The sequence below is a fragment of the Schistocerca americana genome, chromosome 7 (genome assembly GCF_021461395.2).
Source record: "Schistocerca americana isolate TAMUIC-IGC-003095 chromosome 7, iqSchAmer2.1, whole genome shotgun sequence".
NCBI lineage: Eukaryota > Metazoa > Arthropoda > Insecta > Orthoptera > Acrididae > Schistocerca > Schistocerca americana.
Genome location: NC_060125.1, coordinates 504,982,964 through 505,003,223, shown reverse-complemented (window position 1 = coordinate 505,003,223; position 20,260 = coordinate 504,982,964).

The following is a 20,260-nucleotide window of genomic DNA, read 5'->3' as shown; positions in this document are numbered from 1 at the left end:
GAGAATTCACACAAGGTTGGCGCCGGTGGCGACACCTACAACGTGCTGACATGAGGAAAGTTTCCAACCGATTTCTCATACACAAACAGTAGTTTATCGGCGTTGTCTGGTGAAATGTTGTTGTGATGCCTCGTGTAAGGAGGAGAAATGCGTACCATCACGTTTCCGACTTTGATAAAGGTCGGATTGTAGCCTATAGCGATTTCGGTTTATCGTATCGCGACATTGCTGCTCGCGTTGGTCGAGATCCAATGACTGTTAGCAGAATATGAAATCGGTGGGTTCAGGAGGGTAATTCGGAACGCCGTGCTCGATCCAACGGCCTCGTATCACTAGCAGTCGAGATGACACGCATCTTATCCGCATGGCTGTAACGGATCGTACAGCCACGTCTCGATCCCTGAGTCAACAGATGGGGACGTTTGCAAGACAACAACCATTTGCACGAACAGTTCGACGATGTTTGTAGTAGCATGGACTATCAGCTCGGAGACCATGGCTGTGGTTACCATTGACGCTGCATCACAGACAGGAGCGCCTGCGATGGTGTACTCAACAACGAACCTGGGTGCACGAATGGCAAAACGTCATTTTTTCGGATGAATCCAGCTTCTGTTTACAGCATCATGAAGGTCGCATCCGTGTTTGGCGACATCGCGGTGAACGCACATTGGAAGCGTGTATTCGTCATCGCCATACTGGCGTAACTTGGTTACACGTCTCGGTCACTTCTTGTTCGCAATGACGGCACTTTGAACAGTGGACGTTATATTTCAGATGTGTTACGACCCGTGGCTCTACCCTCCATTCGATCCCTGCGAAACCCTACATTTCAGCAGGATACCCTACAGGTTGCAGCTCATGTACGGGCCTTTCTGAATACGGAAAATGTCCGACTGCTGCCCTGGCCAGCACATTCTCCAGATCTGTCACCAACTGAAAACGTCTGGTCAGTGGTGGCCGAGCAACTGGCTCGTCACAATACGCCAGTCACTACTTTTGATGAACTGTGGTATCGTGTTGAAGCTGCTTGGCAGCTGTACCCGTACACGCCATCCAAGCTCTGTTTGACTCAATGGCCAGGCGTATCAAGGCCGTTATTACGGCCAGAGGTGGTTGTTCTGGGTACTGATTTCTCAGGATCTATGCACCCAAACTGCGTGAAAATGTAATCACATGTCAGTACTAGTATAATGTATTTGTCCAATGAATACCCGTTTATCATCTGTATTTCTTCTTGGTGTAGCAATTTTAATGGCCAGTAGTGTATAAATGAGAGATAGCTCAAAATTCTTAAAGACAATTATGGTCATTAGCCAAAGCATTTCCCAAAAAATCATTGAGGTATTTATTATATTTTGTTACTGACAACAGTATTTATAACAGTATAAAAAACGGAACACTATTTCACTGCAGTGCCATTTTCTTTGGAACCACTGACTGCACAGCTTGGAAAAAGAGTCAGAGTACAGAAAACATTCATATAAGTGTTTTATGCCTCCAATTTCCTTCCCTGATGCTGATCTGTGACGAAGACAAACAATTTATTTTACTACAAAAAAAAAATTTTAAAATGTAGCTCAAATATCACCAACATCATCATCATGTTATAAAGTTTTCAGGAAATAGTAGGCAAGAGAGGTAGAGGAGGTCATTCTAAATATCTGTACCAATTTTTGTGAGATTAACTTCAGTCATTTATTGCACCATCATTGAATGTTATTATTGCATCCATTACACCAGTCTTCAGCACTGTGAGCCAGCAAGTACAGTTTTGGGTATTTTTGGGTATTTTCTCCCATATAAAGCTGTTGAAGCTTTGATTTGCATTTGAGAGAGACCTTGCGTACATTTCTTAAGTAGATTATTATTTGACAGATCCCTATACATAGGCCTAATTGCCTCCATTACAGCAAGTGGTAAGAAATGCTTTTGGGTACATTCTATACCAGTAGCATTGCTCAACCAGTACTTGCACCACGAATCCTCCCCTTTTGGACACAAACCATGTTGTGGGGTTTCACCTGTTGACACTCTGTGAAACCATGTTGTCTAGACAGCTCGTCCCATAATCTCCTACATTTCTCCTTATTGCTAGTCCATAATATTGGGTCAAAGAATCAATTTCACTTTTTGTAAGACGACTTGGACCACCTATGTGTTTTCCATCTAACAGTTTTTTTCCACTGAAGTCTTTACGTAATTTTCTCAGCTGAGCTCTCATTCTTTTTTGTACATGCCCAACACATTCAGGCATTCTATCAGAGTGTACCCATATGGTCTGTCATTAACAACAGTAATGAGTCCTTTACATTCTCCATCCCCAAGGTAGCCTACATACATCACACCACGACTAACCTCTGATCTTCTAAAAATGTTTAGGACTCCTTTCGTTTCCATGTTTCCATTTGGGTCATCAAAGTTCTTTGCTCAAACATGGGTGCCAATAAATTTACTTGAACAACCATGGAAGTGCTTTGTTAGAATTCATAATCTAATGTCTTACCAGTTTCAATAAATGTGGCAGTTACAGCCCTGTACAGAGAAGTGTGACGTCTCTTCTGCCAAGATTCATCAAATGCTATTACAATGTCTGTAAACTCAGACAATGAGGCAAATCCATCACTGCACAAAAAGTTTGGGCAGTTCTCTTTTCCCTTCCAATACATGGCATTGCATAAGCAAGCTGAATATTTACACTATAACGTCGACTATCACTTACTGGCGATGTCATAGCATTACTGTGTATCTTACACGAGTTACAGGCCATCACTAACCTTACTTGCTGGACTGTCCTCAGAAACGTCAATACTGTCTTTAGAATTGTAGTACTTACATTTCACAGCAATCTTAAAAAGTCTTGACAGCTTATTTGGGTTCACAATAAAATTTTCGTCGTTATTGCTGCTCACTATACTACTAGGCTTGTTCTTCTTACGTTCAGAAAGCGAAAGTTAACGTCTAGAAGCACTGCCTGTCGACATAGTTTCCGCAGGCGACTTTTGAAGCAACTGCTGTGTATCATTCGGGTGTGTTTGGAACTGATTGCCGCGAAACCTTCGTTTGGGGATAAATTTCTTTACTCTCGGAATTTGTAGCACAGGAAACACACACATAGAAACGAAACAACACACAATAACTAAAAAACCACACGTGTATGGAATTCCGAAATCATACATTCTCAGATCTTCGTTTACATTCGAATCATAGCCTTCTAGACATACCTGAACTTTGGTTCCAGGAGTCCGTGCCTTCTAGAATACACCTGTTTTAACGATACGTAACTAACGACGGAAAAAATGGAAGAACAAAAAATGCATCACGTATTCTGACGCACTTCAAACTGACAGATGAGCGTGGCCTCTGTGCAACATTACTTTCAACCTCAATTTTAGAACTAACGGAAAATGATAATGCCCATAAATTATACATTTTTGAAATCAGCATCAAATACACTTTTCTATAGACCAAGAAATTTGTTTTCAAATTTTTGGTCATTTTCACGAGCATGTCCCCTTAATGAGGAGATTATGACATCAGTTTAAATTTTTAAATTCAGTCAGTAATTATCTTAAATACAAGACATGGTCAAATTAAAACAATAAAAATGAAAAAAGTAACTAAAATGTTTATTATTGTAAAATAAATCGCCATAACTATTAACACATGTATCCCACTGTGAGACAAGATGGTCAGTACCTTCATGGAAAAATGTTTGTGCTTGCTTACAGGTATATGATTATATCCAGGCACACAATTCTTCGTCCAAAACAAACAGATGGCCATAAACGTTTATCTTCTTGGCTTCAAAAATACGGAAATCTCATGGGGAGAGATCAGGACTGTACTGAGGACGCGTAAGAGCTTCCTAGCGAAACTTCGGTTGAATAGTCTAAACAACCGTGGCAACATGTGGGCGAGCATGATCCTGTAACAGAATGATAACTTTTTGAATATTCTACACGGGGTTCTTGTGAACCACTAAATACTTTGCCGGTAAGCACTTACACATCCTCATATAGTCGCGATTTCTCCACGTACAGTTTCGATATTTTTGTAGCTCTGGCGAAACACATTCGTGGTCGTAGTTTTGCTTCGGGTGAAGAGGTGACAGCTAGGCACAATCATGGTGCCATAGGCAAGCACGGTCATATTCCCATGAAGGAATTGACCCTCTGGTCTCACAGTGGGGTAAAATTACCAACATTTATATCGATTACCTTTGCAGTAATTAACAGTTAACAGTTTACCTAATTTTCCCCATTGTCTCGTTGTCATTTGACTGCCCTTTATGTAAAAAATTAAATTTTGGTTGTCCCTGGAAGCCGTTAGATAAGGCCTGCAATTGGATCATGGTGATGTGCGATCGTTTTAACCGTATACTTATATAGATGTGCTAATGCTTTTGAGCATCAGGATTGAAAGTTGTACCAAAAAAATGGTTCAAATGGCTCTGAGCACTATGGGACTCAACTGCTGAGGTCATTAGTCCCCTAGAACTTAGAACTAGTTAAACCTAACTAACCTAAGGACATCACAAACATCCGTGCCCGAGGCAGGATTCGAACCTGCGACCGTAGCGGTCTTGCGGTTCCAGACTGCAGCGCGAAAGTTGTACCCTTCTACAGGCTGCATTCAACAGCACGGATAACTCCAAAGCCTTTTTGTGCTGTGTACATCACGAGTGCTCGACACAACGTTCAGCTGTATTTACGGAGGTTCTTGGAAGTGTTGTAGAAGTTGACTTAAAGGGCAATTTTAAGATCAGTACCCATGTCTGGAAACACATCCAACGGCACTGCAGACCGTCGAAGGAACATAGGAAACGCCAGCCGCCAGCTCATTCTTTGGCAACAAACGTTATTTGTAACGCACTGTCGGACATCACGCCGAACTCATTATTGTGCGAGACGTTAGATGGCATACAAAGTGTCTCCGCCTCTCAACAACAGCGTAGCCTGCGCTAAGCGCAATGATGTCGGAAGTGTCGGCATTGTAGTTCAGTTTAGCTGCCGAAAGGGCGGCCTAGGGGCAGGGGTCTTTTTCTCTATGTCTTCGACGACCTTAGCGTTTGGGTTCCTATCGTTTCGTTCACGAAACTAAATTATTTAAAAAACCATTACTATTATCACTATTTCATTAAAGTGTAATACTATTCCATAAGTTACCAATAATTATTATTTTCTAAATACTAGCGTTAAGCCGTGACACAGTATAGTGAAGATTACAAAAAAAATTGTTAAAATGGCTCTGAGCACCATGGGACTTAACTTCTGAGGTCATCAGTCCACTAGAACTTAGAACTACTTAAACCTAACTAACCTAAGGACGTCACACACATCCATGCCTGAGGCAGGATTCGAACCTGCGACCATAGCGGTCGCGCGGCTCCAGACTGTAGCGCCTAGAACCGTTCGGCCACTCCGGGAGAAGATTACAGACTGAATATCTGAATACCTTCTTCTTCACGATGTCCACCCACTGCACACATACACACATAAAAAATAAGTTTTGCATCACTTCGGTTCCGAGAGATCGGGAACGTGTACAGGAAACTGGAATAGAAATAAACATAAACATGCTCATGAAAACCGCACATTGCCTATTGTACCACCATACAGCGAGATCTTCAGAAGTGTGATCGAGATCGCTGTACACATCGGTACCTCTAATAGCCAGTAGCAAGTCCTCTTGCATTGATGCATGCCTGTATTCGTCATGGCATACTATCCACAAGTTCATCGAGGCACTGTTGGTCCAGATTGTCCCACTCCTCAACGGCGATTCGGCGTAGATCCAAGAGAGGGGTTGGTGGGTCACGTCTTCCATAAACAGCTCATTTCAATCTATCCAAGGCATTTCCGATTAGGGTTCATGTCTGGACAATATGCTGGCCACTCTAGTCGAGCGATGTCGCTATCCTGAAGTAAGTCATGCAGAAGATGTGCACAATAGAGGCGCGAATTGTTGTCCATGAAGACGAATGCCTCGCCAGTATGCTGCCGATATGGTTGCACTATCGGTCGGAGGATGCCAGTCATGTATCGTACAGCCGTTACGGCAGCTTCCATGACCACAGGCGGTATACGTCGGCCCCACATAATGCCATCCCAAAACAGCAAGGAACCTCCACCTCCCAGTACTCGCTGGACAGTGTGTCTAAGGCGTTCAGCCTGACTGGGTTGCCTCCAAACAAGTCTTCAACGATTGTCTGGTTAAAGGCATATGCCACCCTCGTCGGTGAAGAGAATGTGATGCCAATCCTGAACGGTCCATTCGGCATGTTGTTGGGCCCCATCTGTACCGCGCTGCATGGTGTCGTGGTTGCATAGATGGACCTCGACATTGACGTCGGGAGTGAAGTTCCGCATCATTCAGCCTATTGCACACAGTTTGAGCTGTATCACGACGTCCTGTAGATGCACGAAAAGCGTTATTCAACATGGTGGATTTACTGTCAGGTTTCCTCCAAGCCTTAATCCGTAGGTAGCGGTCCACCATTGCAGCAGTAGCCCTGTCTCTCTGTATCTCCTCCATTTCCTAACAACATCGCTTTGGTTCATTCTGAGACGCCTGGACACTTCCCTTGTTGAGAGCCCTTCCTGACACAAAGTAACAATGCAGACGCGATCGAACCGCGGTATTGACCTCCTAGACAAGACTGAACTACGGACAACACGAGCCGTGTACCTCCTTCCTGGCAGAATGACTGGAACTGTCGGATGTCGGATCCCCCTACATCTAATAGGCGCTGCTCATGCGTGGTTGTTTACATCTTTGGGTGGGTTTAGTCACATCTCTGAACAGTCAAAGGGATTGTGACTGTGATACAATATCCACAGTCAACGTCTGTCTTGAGGAGTTCTGGGAACCGGTGCGATGCAAAACTTTTTTTGATGTGTGTACTTCATACATCATATATGCTTTAATACCTCATTAAAATGCCGTTTCCTATTTGTAGGTAGTCTGACACTCCCCTCTTTTTCACGTTCGTCAGACATCAGAAAAACCCTCCGTGAGTGTATTAACGTCACTAGAATAAATGTCAGGTGTTAGGAGTGGAGCCTTATTCTATGACAGAGCACATCGGTGTTTAACTGTAGAAGTGTTTTTTTCTCCATTATTCTCAAAGAAGCACACAAGTTTACATAGATTGTGACATTACAATTTCAGGACAGTTGTCAACATAAGACATGATGTCCTGTTTAGCAGAAATAACACTGAACTCAACAATTTCATATGTAAATAGAAGGTTCTCTACAAGATTTTTCTTCCTTATAGACAGTGAAGTTGGCTAATATTACGACAAATCATCCGATTCCGGTTCTGAGTTCGGTACCATTTAGGTTGACAGTTAAGTCTACGGAGGATGTCTAGTTTTTGTGACAAGACGAGCAAAAGATTACTGAAGGTTGCTTGAGTTCACAGTGGATGCAAGCTGGTGATCCTACAATTTTAGGCCTCTGCCAGCGCCATTTACCTTTAGCTCCGATGTGCTGTCAGCTGCATGGCTGCTCTTGCCCTCAGAAAATCCTTGTTGTTGTTGTGGTCTTCAGTCCTGAGACTGTTTGATGCAGTCTCCATGCTACTCTATCCTGTGCAAGCTGCTTCATCTCCCAGTACGTATGTAGTTATGTTATCTACCCATCTAATCTTCAGCATTCTTCTGTAGCACCACATTTTGAAAGCTTCTATTCTCCTCTTGTCCAAACTATTTATTGTCCATGTTTCACTTCCATACATGGCTACACTCCACACAAATACTTTCAGAAACGACTTCCTGACACTTAAATCTATACTCGATGTTAACAAATGTCTCTTCTTCAGAAACGCTTTCCTTGCCATTGCCAGTCTACATTTTATATCCTCTCTACTTCGACCATCATCAATTATTTTGCTCCACAAATAGCAAAACTCCTTTACTACTTTAAGTGTCTCATTTCCCAATGTGGTTCCCTCAGCATCCCCCGACTTAATTCGACTACATTCCATTATTCTCGTTTTGCTTTTGTTGATGTTCATCTTACATCCTCCTTTCAAGACACTTTCCGTTCCGTTCTACGGCTCTTCCAAGTCCTTTGCTGTCTCTGACAGAATTAGAATGTCATCGGCGAACCTCAAAGATTTTATTTCTTCTCCATTGATTTTAATACGTACTCCGAATTTTTCTTTTGTTTCCTTTACTGCTTGCTCAATATACAGACTGAATAACATCGGGGAGAGGCTACAACCCTGTCTCACACCCTTCCCCCTTCCCCCTTCCCTTTTATGTCCCCCGACTCTTATAGCTGCCATCTGGTTTTTGTACAAATTGTAAATAGCCTTTCGCTCCGTCTATTTTCTCTTATGAATTCGAAAATAAATTGTTCGTGCCCACTTAGATAGGGAGAAATTAACTTCCTAAGAAAATAAGTCAGAGCTCGGGCGGAAAGATTGACGTGTTCGTTTTTCCCGCCCACTGTCGAAGAGTGGAACGGTAACGAAATAGTGTGAAAGTGGTTCAATAAAAACTCTGTCAGGCACTTAAGTGTGATTTGCAGAGCAGCCACGTAATTGTATATGTAGATTTACTGTCCCTTTCACGTTTTATTTTAAAATCAATTATGAATTTCCACCATTTATTATCCTCATTAAGATAATTTTGATCGTTTCGCGTCATACAATAACCTTTCAGCTCGTAGATGTGTACTCTACTTAACGGACGTTCGATAGAGTCCCGGAATTGCTTAATATTGTAGCAGTTGTGTGTCACTATAGCCACACAATCACCTTCGTGTCCGCAGAGTATTCTTCAACGCGTTCCGACCCACTTCCGAAGCGGTGTGGTGACGTGCGATCTTGATGGTGCCACGTGTCACCCGAGAATGCAGTGGCCCACCAAACAAATGACAAAGTACATGATTTCGTTAATGGCATGTACATCAGAGTTAACACTTCAGTCCATGAATACATTACACACACAATAACATTTCTATCCTCATCTTGAATCCTATCATGTGCCTCATGTGGTTTTAGACGTGTTCATACACTGCCATTTTGGTATAATGTACACTCGTCGACCCAGGCGAACCTTTTTCATGGTTCGAGCGTCAGTTAGTGTTTTTCTAGTTCCCATGCATATCCCTGCGAGACGTAACGAACAATGAGCAGAGTTACACACGCCTTTACTGTCCCATACAACTACAACAATAGTTACAGTCCTTAAACAACTTACGGTTTGTGGCGAATGGTACACCTGGCATTAATATATTTTCTGCCCTTTCCCTCTTCCACACGCTAACAACATGTGGGACTAGGGACTGTCCATAAACCATTGCCCGCATCTTGTGGTCGTGCGGTAGCGTTCTCGCTTCCCACGCCCGGGTTCCCTGGTTCGATTCCCGGCGGGGTCAGGGATTTTCTCTGCCTCGTGATGGCTGGGTGTTGTGTGATGTCCTTAGGTTAGTTAGGTTTAAGTAGTTCTAAGTTCTAGGGGACTGATGACCATAGATGTTAAGTCCCAGAGTGCTAAACCATTCATTATCTCTAATTCCTCTTTATCGGTGTGCTAATTTTGCAAGACATACGTGGAAAGAAGACTGTGTTACTCGACTCTCCCTGGAATGTACTCTCTTTGAATTTCAGTAGCAAACGTCTTCGTGAGGGACAACGCCTCTGTCGTGGCGCCAACCGTTGCAGCTTGTTGAGCATCTCCGTAACGCTCTCGTGCCGACTAAACGACCACGTGACGGTGTGCGCGCCGCTCTTCATTGTATCTTCTCTTTACCGTCCAATATTCCGACCTAATAAAGGATCCGGACTGACAGCAATACTCAAGAATCAGTTGGACATGCGTTCGTAAGCCAGTTCTTTCGTGGATGAAATGCATTGCCTTAAGATTCTTCTGCTGAATCTCAGTTAGCATCTGTTTCTCTTACAATTAGTTTTATGTGGTCGTTCCACTTTAGGTCGCTCTGAATGGTTAACCCTAGATATGTTACGGTGGTTACTACTACCAGCGATCTGTTGTCAATAGTGTATTCGAATACAAGTTGACTTCTTCGGCTATTTATTTGTAATACTGTTGTGGATTGGCAGGAGGGCCAACCCAGGAATATTAGAGGAAGCCGAAAGGCACGCGTTTTAGCTCACGCAGGCTGGCGTTAGGTCTGGAACAGGAAAGGGAAATTAGACTTTAGAAAAAACGGACGTAGCTGGTGGAATACTTAACTTTAATCCATTAATGGTGAACGTCGGTCTGACGGTACATGATTAACAAGAACAATAGCAACTGATAATGGCGCCTTGCTAGGTCGTAGCAAATGACGTAGCTGAAGGCTATGCTAACTATCGTCTCGGTAAATGAGAGCGTATTTTGTCAGTGAACCATCGCTAGCAAAGTCGGTTGTACAACTGGGGCGAGTGCTAGGAAGTCTCTCTAGACCTGCCGTGTGGCGGCGCTCGGTCTGCAATCTCTGATAGTGGCGACACGCGGGTCCGACGTATACTAACGGACCGCGGCCGATTTAAAGGCTACCACTAGCAAGTGTGGTGTCTGGCGGTGACACCACAAATACAATACATTTTTTTACGTACAGGATCAAGTGCTGGTCCTTGCATAAATCATCGATCCTCATCGAGTCTTCTTGTAATTTGCTACAGTATTATGAGAATTATGAGAACAATTTTTTTTCCAACCTCCGATCGGTCGCGAAATGGAAACCACAGTAAAAGTCAAAAGTTTTTTATTTGCAACATCTAGCTACACCTTCCAGCTACTTCTCTACATAATTGCCGCTCCGACTTAGGTGCTTGTCGTAGCACGCTCTCCAATACCCTCATCATAGAAGGTAGCCCCTGTGATTACCATCTATTCCCCACTCTGGTTGGCAGCTCGTGGTTTGTGCCGCAACGTTATCCTCATAGCCAGTGGTTCACGTAAGCGAAGAGATAAGGCGGCAAGTCCAGGCTGTATGGTGGGTGATCAAACACTTCCTACTGAAAACGCTGCAGTAGCGTCTTCGTTGCCCTTGCAGTACGCGGACAATAATATGTTGTCATGAAGAAGGAAACGGATGACAGTTGCGTTATGTGGGCTGCATGAAAACAGGTGAAACCCCTCGGCAGGAATTTACACTTGGCGGGAGACGCTATTTTTTAGACATATTTACATGCGTCAATGTGCACTAAGGACTGAAATGTGCGATGTGACAAAACAGACAGAGACACTCTGCAGCATACATGTGCAAAGCTTCAGCAGATTTTCTCTGTGTTTTTAACTTCACTACCGATTGAAGGTCGAAAAAAAAAAGCATGCGATCTGTCATCTGGCGTTGGTAACTTCTTGTAGGAAACAGCAATATCTGCGGTTTATACAGTACCTGACCAAAAAATTAAAGCATCTGGAAGTCATGGGCGGATGTTAACGTAATTTCGTACACAGTACACATACACGCTGTCATCGTGTGTGTGATCGTTGTAACTGCTATTATCTGTGTGAGGTAGAACAGTCACGAAAGTGCATTAGTGTTCTTGTGTTCAGTGGTTAGCAGGCCTGGCAAGTCACACCCTGGGCGTGAACACCATCAGATACTGAGTCACCACTGTGAAGGAGAAGGGGAGGGAGATGCCACATACTCATGTGAATCACTGCTGTCAGCACCTGCCAGAATTTCGAAGATACCTCACTGTGGGTCTCAATTTGACCGGCTGGTCACTTTTTGTAATATACAGATTTGCGGAGCATTGGGATGTGAGAGTGGCTTGATGTTGGATTGCAAGAGTCGGTGAGTGCAGGCATACTCGACATTTAGATTCCAGTCGACCACGTCTGACCACCACAAGAGGGGATCGCCATATTTTGCATCAAGTGCATTGTCTCTTCACATCTATACCTGCCATTCAAGAACAAATAGCGCACACGCTGCAACATTCAGTGTCATTCCGCAAAACTGATCGGAGGCTAGCAGCAGCCGCTCTAGGGAATTGCACTCCCATGCGTAAGTTCCCGTCAACATCACAACGCGAAGTGGGGGAGTAGGACAGGCTCACTTATGTCAACACTATTTGGTTTCAAAGTTCCAGAAACTGCGCTAATGTCAGCACAATCCGGTGTCACCGTTTTGATGCTGACCTTAAATTTAAGGTCACTGACCGTGGAGGCCGACATCATCATGCTCGTTAAATTTAAGGTCACTGACTATAGAGATCGACATCATCATGCTCTGAGGCAATTTGCTTTCCATTCTAGATCTGTGCCCTATAGTGAGAGGATGAGGATATGGTTATTCGTTATGACAAATTAATTTTATTTTTATTATTCCAATTACGCATGTTTCGTCGTTCGCTGTAGTGAGATCATTGCCAGCAGATTGTGCTACCTGAACACATGACCATACTGGACAGTATAAATTAATGAAGAAATGCCGTTTTCTGCAAAATGGCAGTAAATATTACCTTAAGATACTTGCCTCGTCGTGGTCATTTCGCGAGATGCTTGGGGGAGGAAGTAATATTTTGTTGACTCTTCCCAGAAAGTAATCTCTCGAAATTTCAGGATTGCATAACGCTCTCTTGTTACGTCTGCCAATGGAGTTTGTTTAGCATCTCTTTAAAGCTCTCCCGCCGACCAAACGATCCCGTGTCGAAATGCGGCGCTCTGTGTTTATTATCAATGTAAGGTACTTGACACTACAGTGTGTACAAATTAACGAAGTTCTGAAAAACTGTATGTGACAGAGTGCCATCCCACCTACAAATGCTATCTAATATTACCATAATTAATGACTATTTTCAAGTTTTGTATCTTAATCAACACAGTTAACCGCAAAGCGTTGTTCATTTTCAGTAACTTGCTATAGAGTGGTGTCGTCACCGGGACGCATAAGACTTCTGATAAATGGCGTCATGTTGTGTTCGGCAACGAATCGTGGTTCTGCACCAAACTGGATGACCGTCCTCGGTGAGTGTGGCGGCGACCTGGAGAGAGGACCCGCTCTTCCCATACTTTGTAGATGCACAGCGGAGACACTCGTGGTGTCATGTTTTGGGGAAGCATCGGATATGACTTCAGGTCACAGTAGGTACTCACTAAAGTAACTATAACGGCACAACGGTACGTCAAGAACGTTCAGCGTCCTGATATGTACTTGTGACAGTACTGTGGTACCCCTTTTAACAGGACATACTCGTCCAGATTTGGGACGTGTCTCTATGAACAGTATATGTGACGTTGAGGAACCCTCATCGCCAGCAAGATCCCCATATCTGTTCTGGATGTAACATGTGTGGGACCAGCACTGACGTAGCCTCCGTCCCTGTGGCAGTATGTGGGATATCAAGGACCTGTTACAACGGTTGTGGGGCAGTTTACCTCAGGAAAGAATACATCGGTTTTATGACACCCACCTCAATCGAATCAGTGGGTGTATCCAGGCCTGAGGGGTTGCACTCTCATTCTGGTAAGTGGTTTTATACTGCCAAGTTCTTTGTGAATGTGACTCAAAGTTGTAGTCATTTAAATAACATCATCTACAACCTCAATCTCTAAAGTTTCAATTCGTGTCCTCCTCCCATAGCTTCAATTTTTTGTGGGGCAGTATGTATATTGTTCTGTTAAGAGGGTCGTGCTAAGTTCTTTCTGCAACTGAGTACTGAATCCAATCACGAAACTTGCTCGGTTCTAAGTAAGCTCGTTTTTCTGTCACTGAGGAGCAGTGTCGAGCTGTGACAAATGCCTTTCTGTCGTCAAGTGAAGGAATACGGCATAAGTCGGGCTTCCGATGACAACGGCGCCCTGGATCTCTTGAACAAACAGAGCAAGCTGAGTTCCGCAAGATCTTTGTTTGTGAAATCCATGTTGATTTTATAGAGAAGACCTGGTTCTCCAAAAAGACCATCTCCGTGTTTCAAATATTATGTACACTGTTCCACTTGTTACAGTATTGGCAACTTGGTCAATGTCATCTGACGCATCTGTCACACTTTACGACAGGGGTGTTCTCTAAAAGCTAGCCGCTGTCGCAACTTTGAAAGCGTCTTCTGCAGAATCATGCACCACTTCCATGGTAAATAACGGCGTGATTCAAGTAGTATTTTCACTGGCGCTAAGCTCTGGGCGCAACCAACAATACCTGGCGAGCATTTCTACATGTTGGCCTGCACGCCAGTTCATATTTAACATCCAGTCGCCGTCGCAGCTCTGAAATCTTCTGCTGAATGGCTCATATCGATACGACAACGCTGTCTCCATGGGAACCATTGGCTTCGCTTAACTACTCTCTCTGCTGGCATACAGTCTACGAGTTTTCGATATATCGGCTGTGATCTCACAACCGATTACGGTTGGTTATCTCCTTTATATATATTTTATCACATGTTGAAGAAATGCTGTTTGTACCAATTACTTTATAAAACGTAATGCACCTATTACTTCATTGGTTATTAGCTATCGTGTAACTATTCCGTATATTCATTATTGTAACAACTTTTTACGTCCTGTATGCCTGATTGGCTATCGCTAACGTAATTCGGTATGCAGTGGGCGGAGCAACGCGTATTTCAGCAACAACAATGTTGCTCTCCGTAGCAGTTCATGGAGTCATGGCACCTGCTCCGTTCCCCGCTACCGCCTACCGTCATGGGTATAATTCATATTTTAATATTTGTTATACATGATGTATTTTACATGTTACTACTATTATCAGATTGCCCTCTAAATTAATCTGCGTTCATGATTCAGTATAAGTGTCTGAAGATGGACGTACTACCGGCCGAAACCGGTACCCATTAAAATAAAAGTTTTATAGCGGTCGAGACTGTTTGTGATCCATTTTTAAAGTACTTTTAGCCAGACCGTTGCTTTCTTGTAAGGTGAGGAGGTGTCTTTCATTACTTATTCCAAATATTTCCATGTTTTTGTCTCTTGTAGTAAGTTGGTGATTATTTTCTCTGAAAAGTTCTGCAAAAGATGAGCGGCTTGTTCCATATTTCCATGCTCTGATCCAATCTTTACACTGAATATAGAATGTTCTGCTGGTTTTTCCTACATGGTACAAAGAAATAAATGCAAATAGTTAGAATACATAATGAAAGACACCTCGCAACCTTACAAGAAAATTACCATACACACAAGAAAAGGGTTAATGGAAGATTCTACTAAATGACCAAGTGAATATGACTAACTGCTCATTGTTTAACTGAGTGACATTGGTAACAGACAGTAATACCAATATGCGATCACAAATCACGTCGCCCAATAATATAAATGTATGTGAAAAATAACAATAAAAATAATTACAAACTAAAAATGTACACACACACACACACACACACACACACACACAGACGACAACAAGAACAGATCTTACATCATCACACATATATTCACAGAAAAAATAATTAAAGCAAAACCTGTGAAAATTGGCGCCACTTATAAAAATAAAAGACTATACAAATAGAAAAATGGCAGTTAAGTCGTCGTATGTTGAAAACTGTGACCAAAAGCAAAACTGTATACTTTCAACCAATTTGCCACCTGAGAGAGAGCTGTTTACCTTAAAAATAACGAAGTAGACGATAATTTGCAAGTTGTTGTTGTTGTGGTCTTCAGTCCTGAGACTGGTTTGATACAGCTCTCCGTGCTACTCTATCCTGTGCAAGCTTCTTCATCTCCCAGTACCTACTGCAGCCTACATCCTTCTGAATCTGCTTAGTGTATTCATCTCTTGGTCTCCCGCTACGATTTTTACTCTCCACGCTCCCCTCCAATACTAAATTGGTGATCCCTCGATGTCTCAGAACATGTCCTACCAACCGATCCCTTCTTCTAGTCAAGTTGTGCCACAGGCTCCTCTTCTCCACAATTCTGTTCAATATTCTCTCTACTTCGACCATCATCAGTTATTTTGCTCCCCAAATAACAAAACTCCTTTACTACTTTAAGTGTCTCATTTCCTAATCCAATTCCCTCAGCATCACCCGACTTAATTCGACTACATTCCATTATCCTCGTTTTGCTTTTGTTGATGTTCATCTTATACCCTCCTTTTAAGACACTGTCCATTCCTTTCAGCTGCTCTTCCAAGTCCTTTGCTGTCTCTGACACAATTACAATGTCATCGGCGAACCTCAAAGTTTTTATTTCTTCTCCATGGATTTTAATACCTACTCCGAACTCTTCTTTTGTTTCCTTTATTGCTTGCTCAATATACAGATTTACTAGCATCGGGGAGAGGCTACAACCCTGTCTCACACCCTTCCCAACCACTGCTTCCCTTTCATACCCCTCGACTCTTTATAACTGCCATCTCGTTTCTGTATAAATAGTAAATAGCCTTTCGCTCCCTGTATTTTACCCCTGCCACCTTCAGGATTTGAAAGAGAGTATTCCAATCAACATTGTCAAAAGCTTTCTCTAAGTCTACAAATGCTAGAAACGTAGGTTTGCCTTTTCTTAATCTTTCTTCTAAGATAAGTCGTAGGGTCAGAAATGCCTCACGTGTTCCAACATTTCTACGGAATCCAAACTGATCATCCCCGAAGTCGGCTTCTATCAGTTTTTCCATTCGTCTGTAAAGAATTCGCGTTAGTATTTTGCAGGTGTGACTTATTAAACTGATAGTTCGGTAATTTTCACATCTGTCAACACCTGCTTTCTTTGGGATTGGAATTATTATATTCTTCTTGAAGTCTGAGAGTTTTTCGCCTGTCTCATACATCTTGCTCACCAGATGGCAAAGTTTTGTCAGGACTGGCTCTCCCAAGGCTGTCAGTAGTTCTAGTGGAATGCTGTCTACTCCCGGATCCTTGTTTCGACTCAGGTCTTTCAGTGCTCTGTCAAACTCTTCACGCAGTATCATATCTCCCATTTCATCTTCATCTACATCCTCTTCCATTTCCATAATACTGTCCTCAAGTACTTCGCCCTTGTATAGACCCTCTATATACTCCTTCCATCTTTCTGCTTTCCCTTCTTTGCTTAGAACTGGATTTCCATCTGAGCTCTTGATATTCATGCAAGTGGCTCTCTTTTCTCCAAAGGTATCTTTAATTTTCCTGTAGGCAGTATCTATCCTACCCCTCATAAGAGAAGCCTCTATATCCTTAAATTTGTCCTCTAGGAATCCCTGCTTAGTCATTTTGCACTTCCTGTCGATCTAATTTTTGAGACGTTTGTATTCCTTTTTGCCTGCTTCATTTACTGCATTTTTATATTTTCTCCTTTCATCAATTAAATTCAATATTTCTTCTGTTACCCAAGGATTACTAGCAGCCCTCGTCTTTTTACCTACTTGATCCTCTGCTGCCTTCACTACTTCATCCCTCAAAGCCACACATTCTTCTTCTACTGTATTTCTTTCCCCTATTCCTGTTAACTGTTCCGTTATGAAACTCTGTACAACCTTTGGTTCTTTCAGTTTATCCAGGTCCCATCTCTTTAAATTCCCACCTTTTTGCAGTTTCTTCAGTTTTAATCTACAGTTCATAACCAATAGATTGTGGTCAGAGTCACATCTGCCCCTGGAAATGTCTTACAATTTTAAACCTGGTTCCTAAATCTCTGTGTTACCATTATATAATCTATCTGATACCTTTTAGTATCTACAGGGTTCTTCGATATATACAACCCTCTTTCATGATTCTTGAACCAAGTGTTAGCTATGATTAAGTTATGCTCTGCGCAAAACTCTAGCAGGCGGCTTCCTCTTTCATTTCTCTCCCCCAATCCATATTCACCTACTATGTTTCCTTCTCTCCCTTTTCCTACTCTCGAATTCGAATCACCCATGACTATTAAATGTTCGTCTCCCTTCACTATCTGAATAATTTCTTTTATCTCATCATACATTTCATCAATCTCTTCACCATGTGCGGAGCTAGTTGGCATATAACCTTGCACTACTGTAGTAGGCGTGGGCTTTTTGTCTATCTTGGCCACAATAATGCGTTCACTATGCTGTTTGTAGTAGCTTACACGCACTCCTATTTTTTATTCATTAATAAACCTACTCCTGTATTACCCCTATTTGATTTTGTATTTATAATCCTGTATGCACCTGACCGAAAGTCTTGTTCCTCCTGCCACCGAACTTCACTAATTCCCACTATATCTAACTTTAACCTATCTATTTCCCTTTTTAAATTTTCTAACCTATCTGCCCGATTAAGGGATCTGACATTCCACGCTCCGATCCGTAGAACGCCAGTCTCCTTTCTCCTGATAACGACGTCCTCTTGAGTAGTCCCCGCCCGGAGATCTGAATGGGGGACTATTTTACCTCCGGAATATTTTACCTAAGAGGACGCTATCATCATTTAATTATACAGTAAAGCTGCATGCCCTCGGGAAAAATTACGGCTGTAGTTTCCCCTTGCTCTTAGCCGTTCGCAGTACCAGCACAGCAAGGCCGTTTTGGTAAGTGTTAAAAGGCCAGATCAGTCAATCATCCAGACTGTTGCCCCTGCAACTACTGAAAAGGCTGCTGCCCCTCTTCAGGAACCACACGTTTGTCTGGCCTCTCAACAGATACCCCTCCGTTGTGGTTGCACCTACAGTACGGCTATCTGTATCGTTGAGGCACGCAAGCCCACCAACGGCAAGGTCCATGGTTCATGGGGGGAAATTTGCAAGTACTTTTCCTTTATTATTATGAAAGCCTCAACGAACTGTTTTAAATCTATGATCTATAAGATGAAACGATAACCAGCAATCATGTATTATCTCAGGAGACCCACTGAAGATGCATTGTAACTAAGCCGAAACGCGTCTGTGTGCATAAGATAAATGAAAGAAAAAAACTTAATGTTCAGCATGTAAAAGACGTCTTTCTTTTGAACGACTGTAATTTATAAACAGCTGCTGCGAAAATGACCAGTACAAGAAGCGTGTTATTATTTATTTATTTCTTACATTATAGTCCACTACCTATAATATAAACGCAGACCGTATTATTTGCATCTCCAGTTAGTGTTATTTTCTGTTATTCGACAACTAATGAAAATACGTGTACAACAGCTGCAGATGTTCAAGAAGCTTCTGAATGACCATTCCAAGCGTGAGCGACAACAACGCCTGTTTAAAGAAACATCTGCACCGCATCGGTCCAACACCATCCCTGGTGGGCACGTGTAGTGAAGAGAAGCACACTAACCACATCTTTGGTTAAATCAATCGATTTGATTACACAAAATGTCTATTGCATGATTTGCTAAAATACAAAAGGTCCCCTGCCACTTTCAATAACATCGTTAAAATCGGAGAACTACAAGGTACAGAAGTTCGTACACACTTTTGAAATCTGCCTGTAAATCTCTCTTAAATAGTAAAACGTAAATACTATGAGTTAAAACTGGTAGCACGTTCCACCTTTGATTTAATCCATTGTGGAACTAGTTATAAATATATTAGAGGTGCCTCTAAGAGAACCTCTCAGATACAAATAAAAAGTACCATTCCTTGAAAGGGCTCATATTAAGGACGTTGAGTAACCTTTCATTGCATTTCATCGAAATTATCTGATAACAATAAAGTATGCAGTTGTCCTGCTTTGAAATCGACACGTCTTCAGAACAGCTAAATCACAGAATTCCTTTAAACCTCACATGTGACATCTTGAAACTATGAATATGTAAGGTGAAAACTATAATTTCGTAGCTTGTCATTTTTGGTCACGAGTGTGAAATATAATAAATGAAAAGCACCAGTTTGCTTTGTTCTACAATATTACTTTTATTGCTAACCGGTTTTCGGCTTACAAGGACATCTTCAGACATTTACTTTGGTGATAATACTCAATAAATGTCTGAAGATGGCCTTGTAAGCCGAAAACCGGTTAGCAATAAAAGTAATATTGTAGAACAAAAGCAAACTGGTGCTTTTCATTTATTATTATAATGTTGTTCTACCAAGAACTGACGGAAGATTCTGTTAAGTGTGAAATATGGTTCCATAAGATGTCACGTGTAAAGCAGTTGATGGTGAAAACAAATGAACCACTCCCAAACTAGTTCGTTTGTCTGAAGACCACACTCACGTTTTAGGCATTCCATCTGTTTACTTTTTAGCGATTACCTGCTCCATGAGGAGGCATCTCCATGCTCACTGATAATTGTCGTATTGGAAGTGGAAACTGTATTTTTTACGTAGCCCGACGACAAATTTCAAAAAGTAGAATTTACTTTATCTGAAAAAGATTACTCTCTGGTCTAGTCAGGGATCAAGCTCTCAACCTGTGAATATCTCAGGTAGGACACCTGCTGCCCCATTTCGCTGCTTGATGAA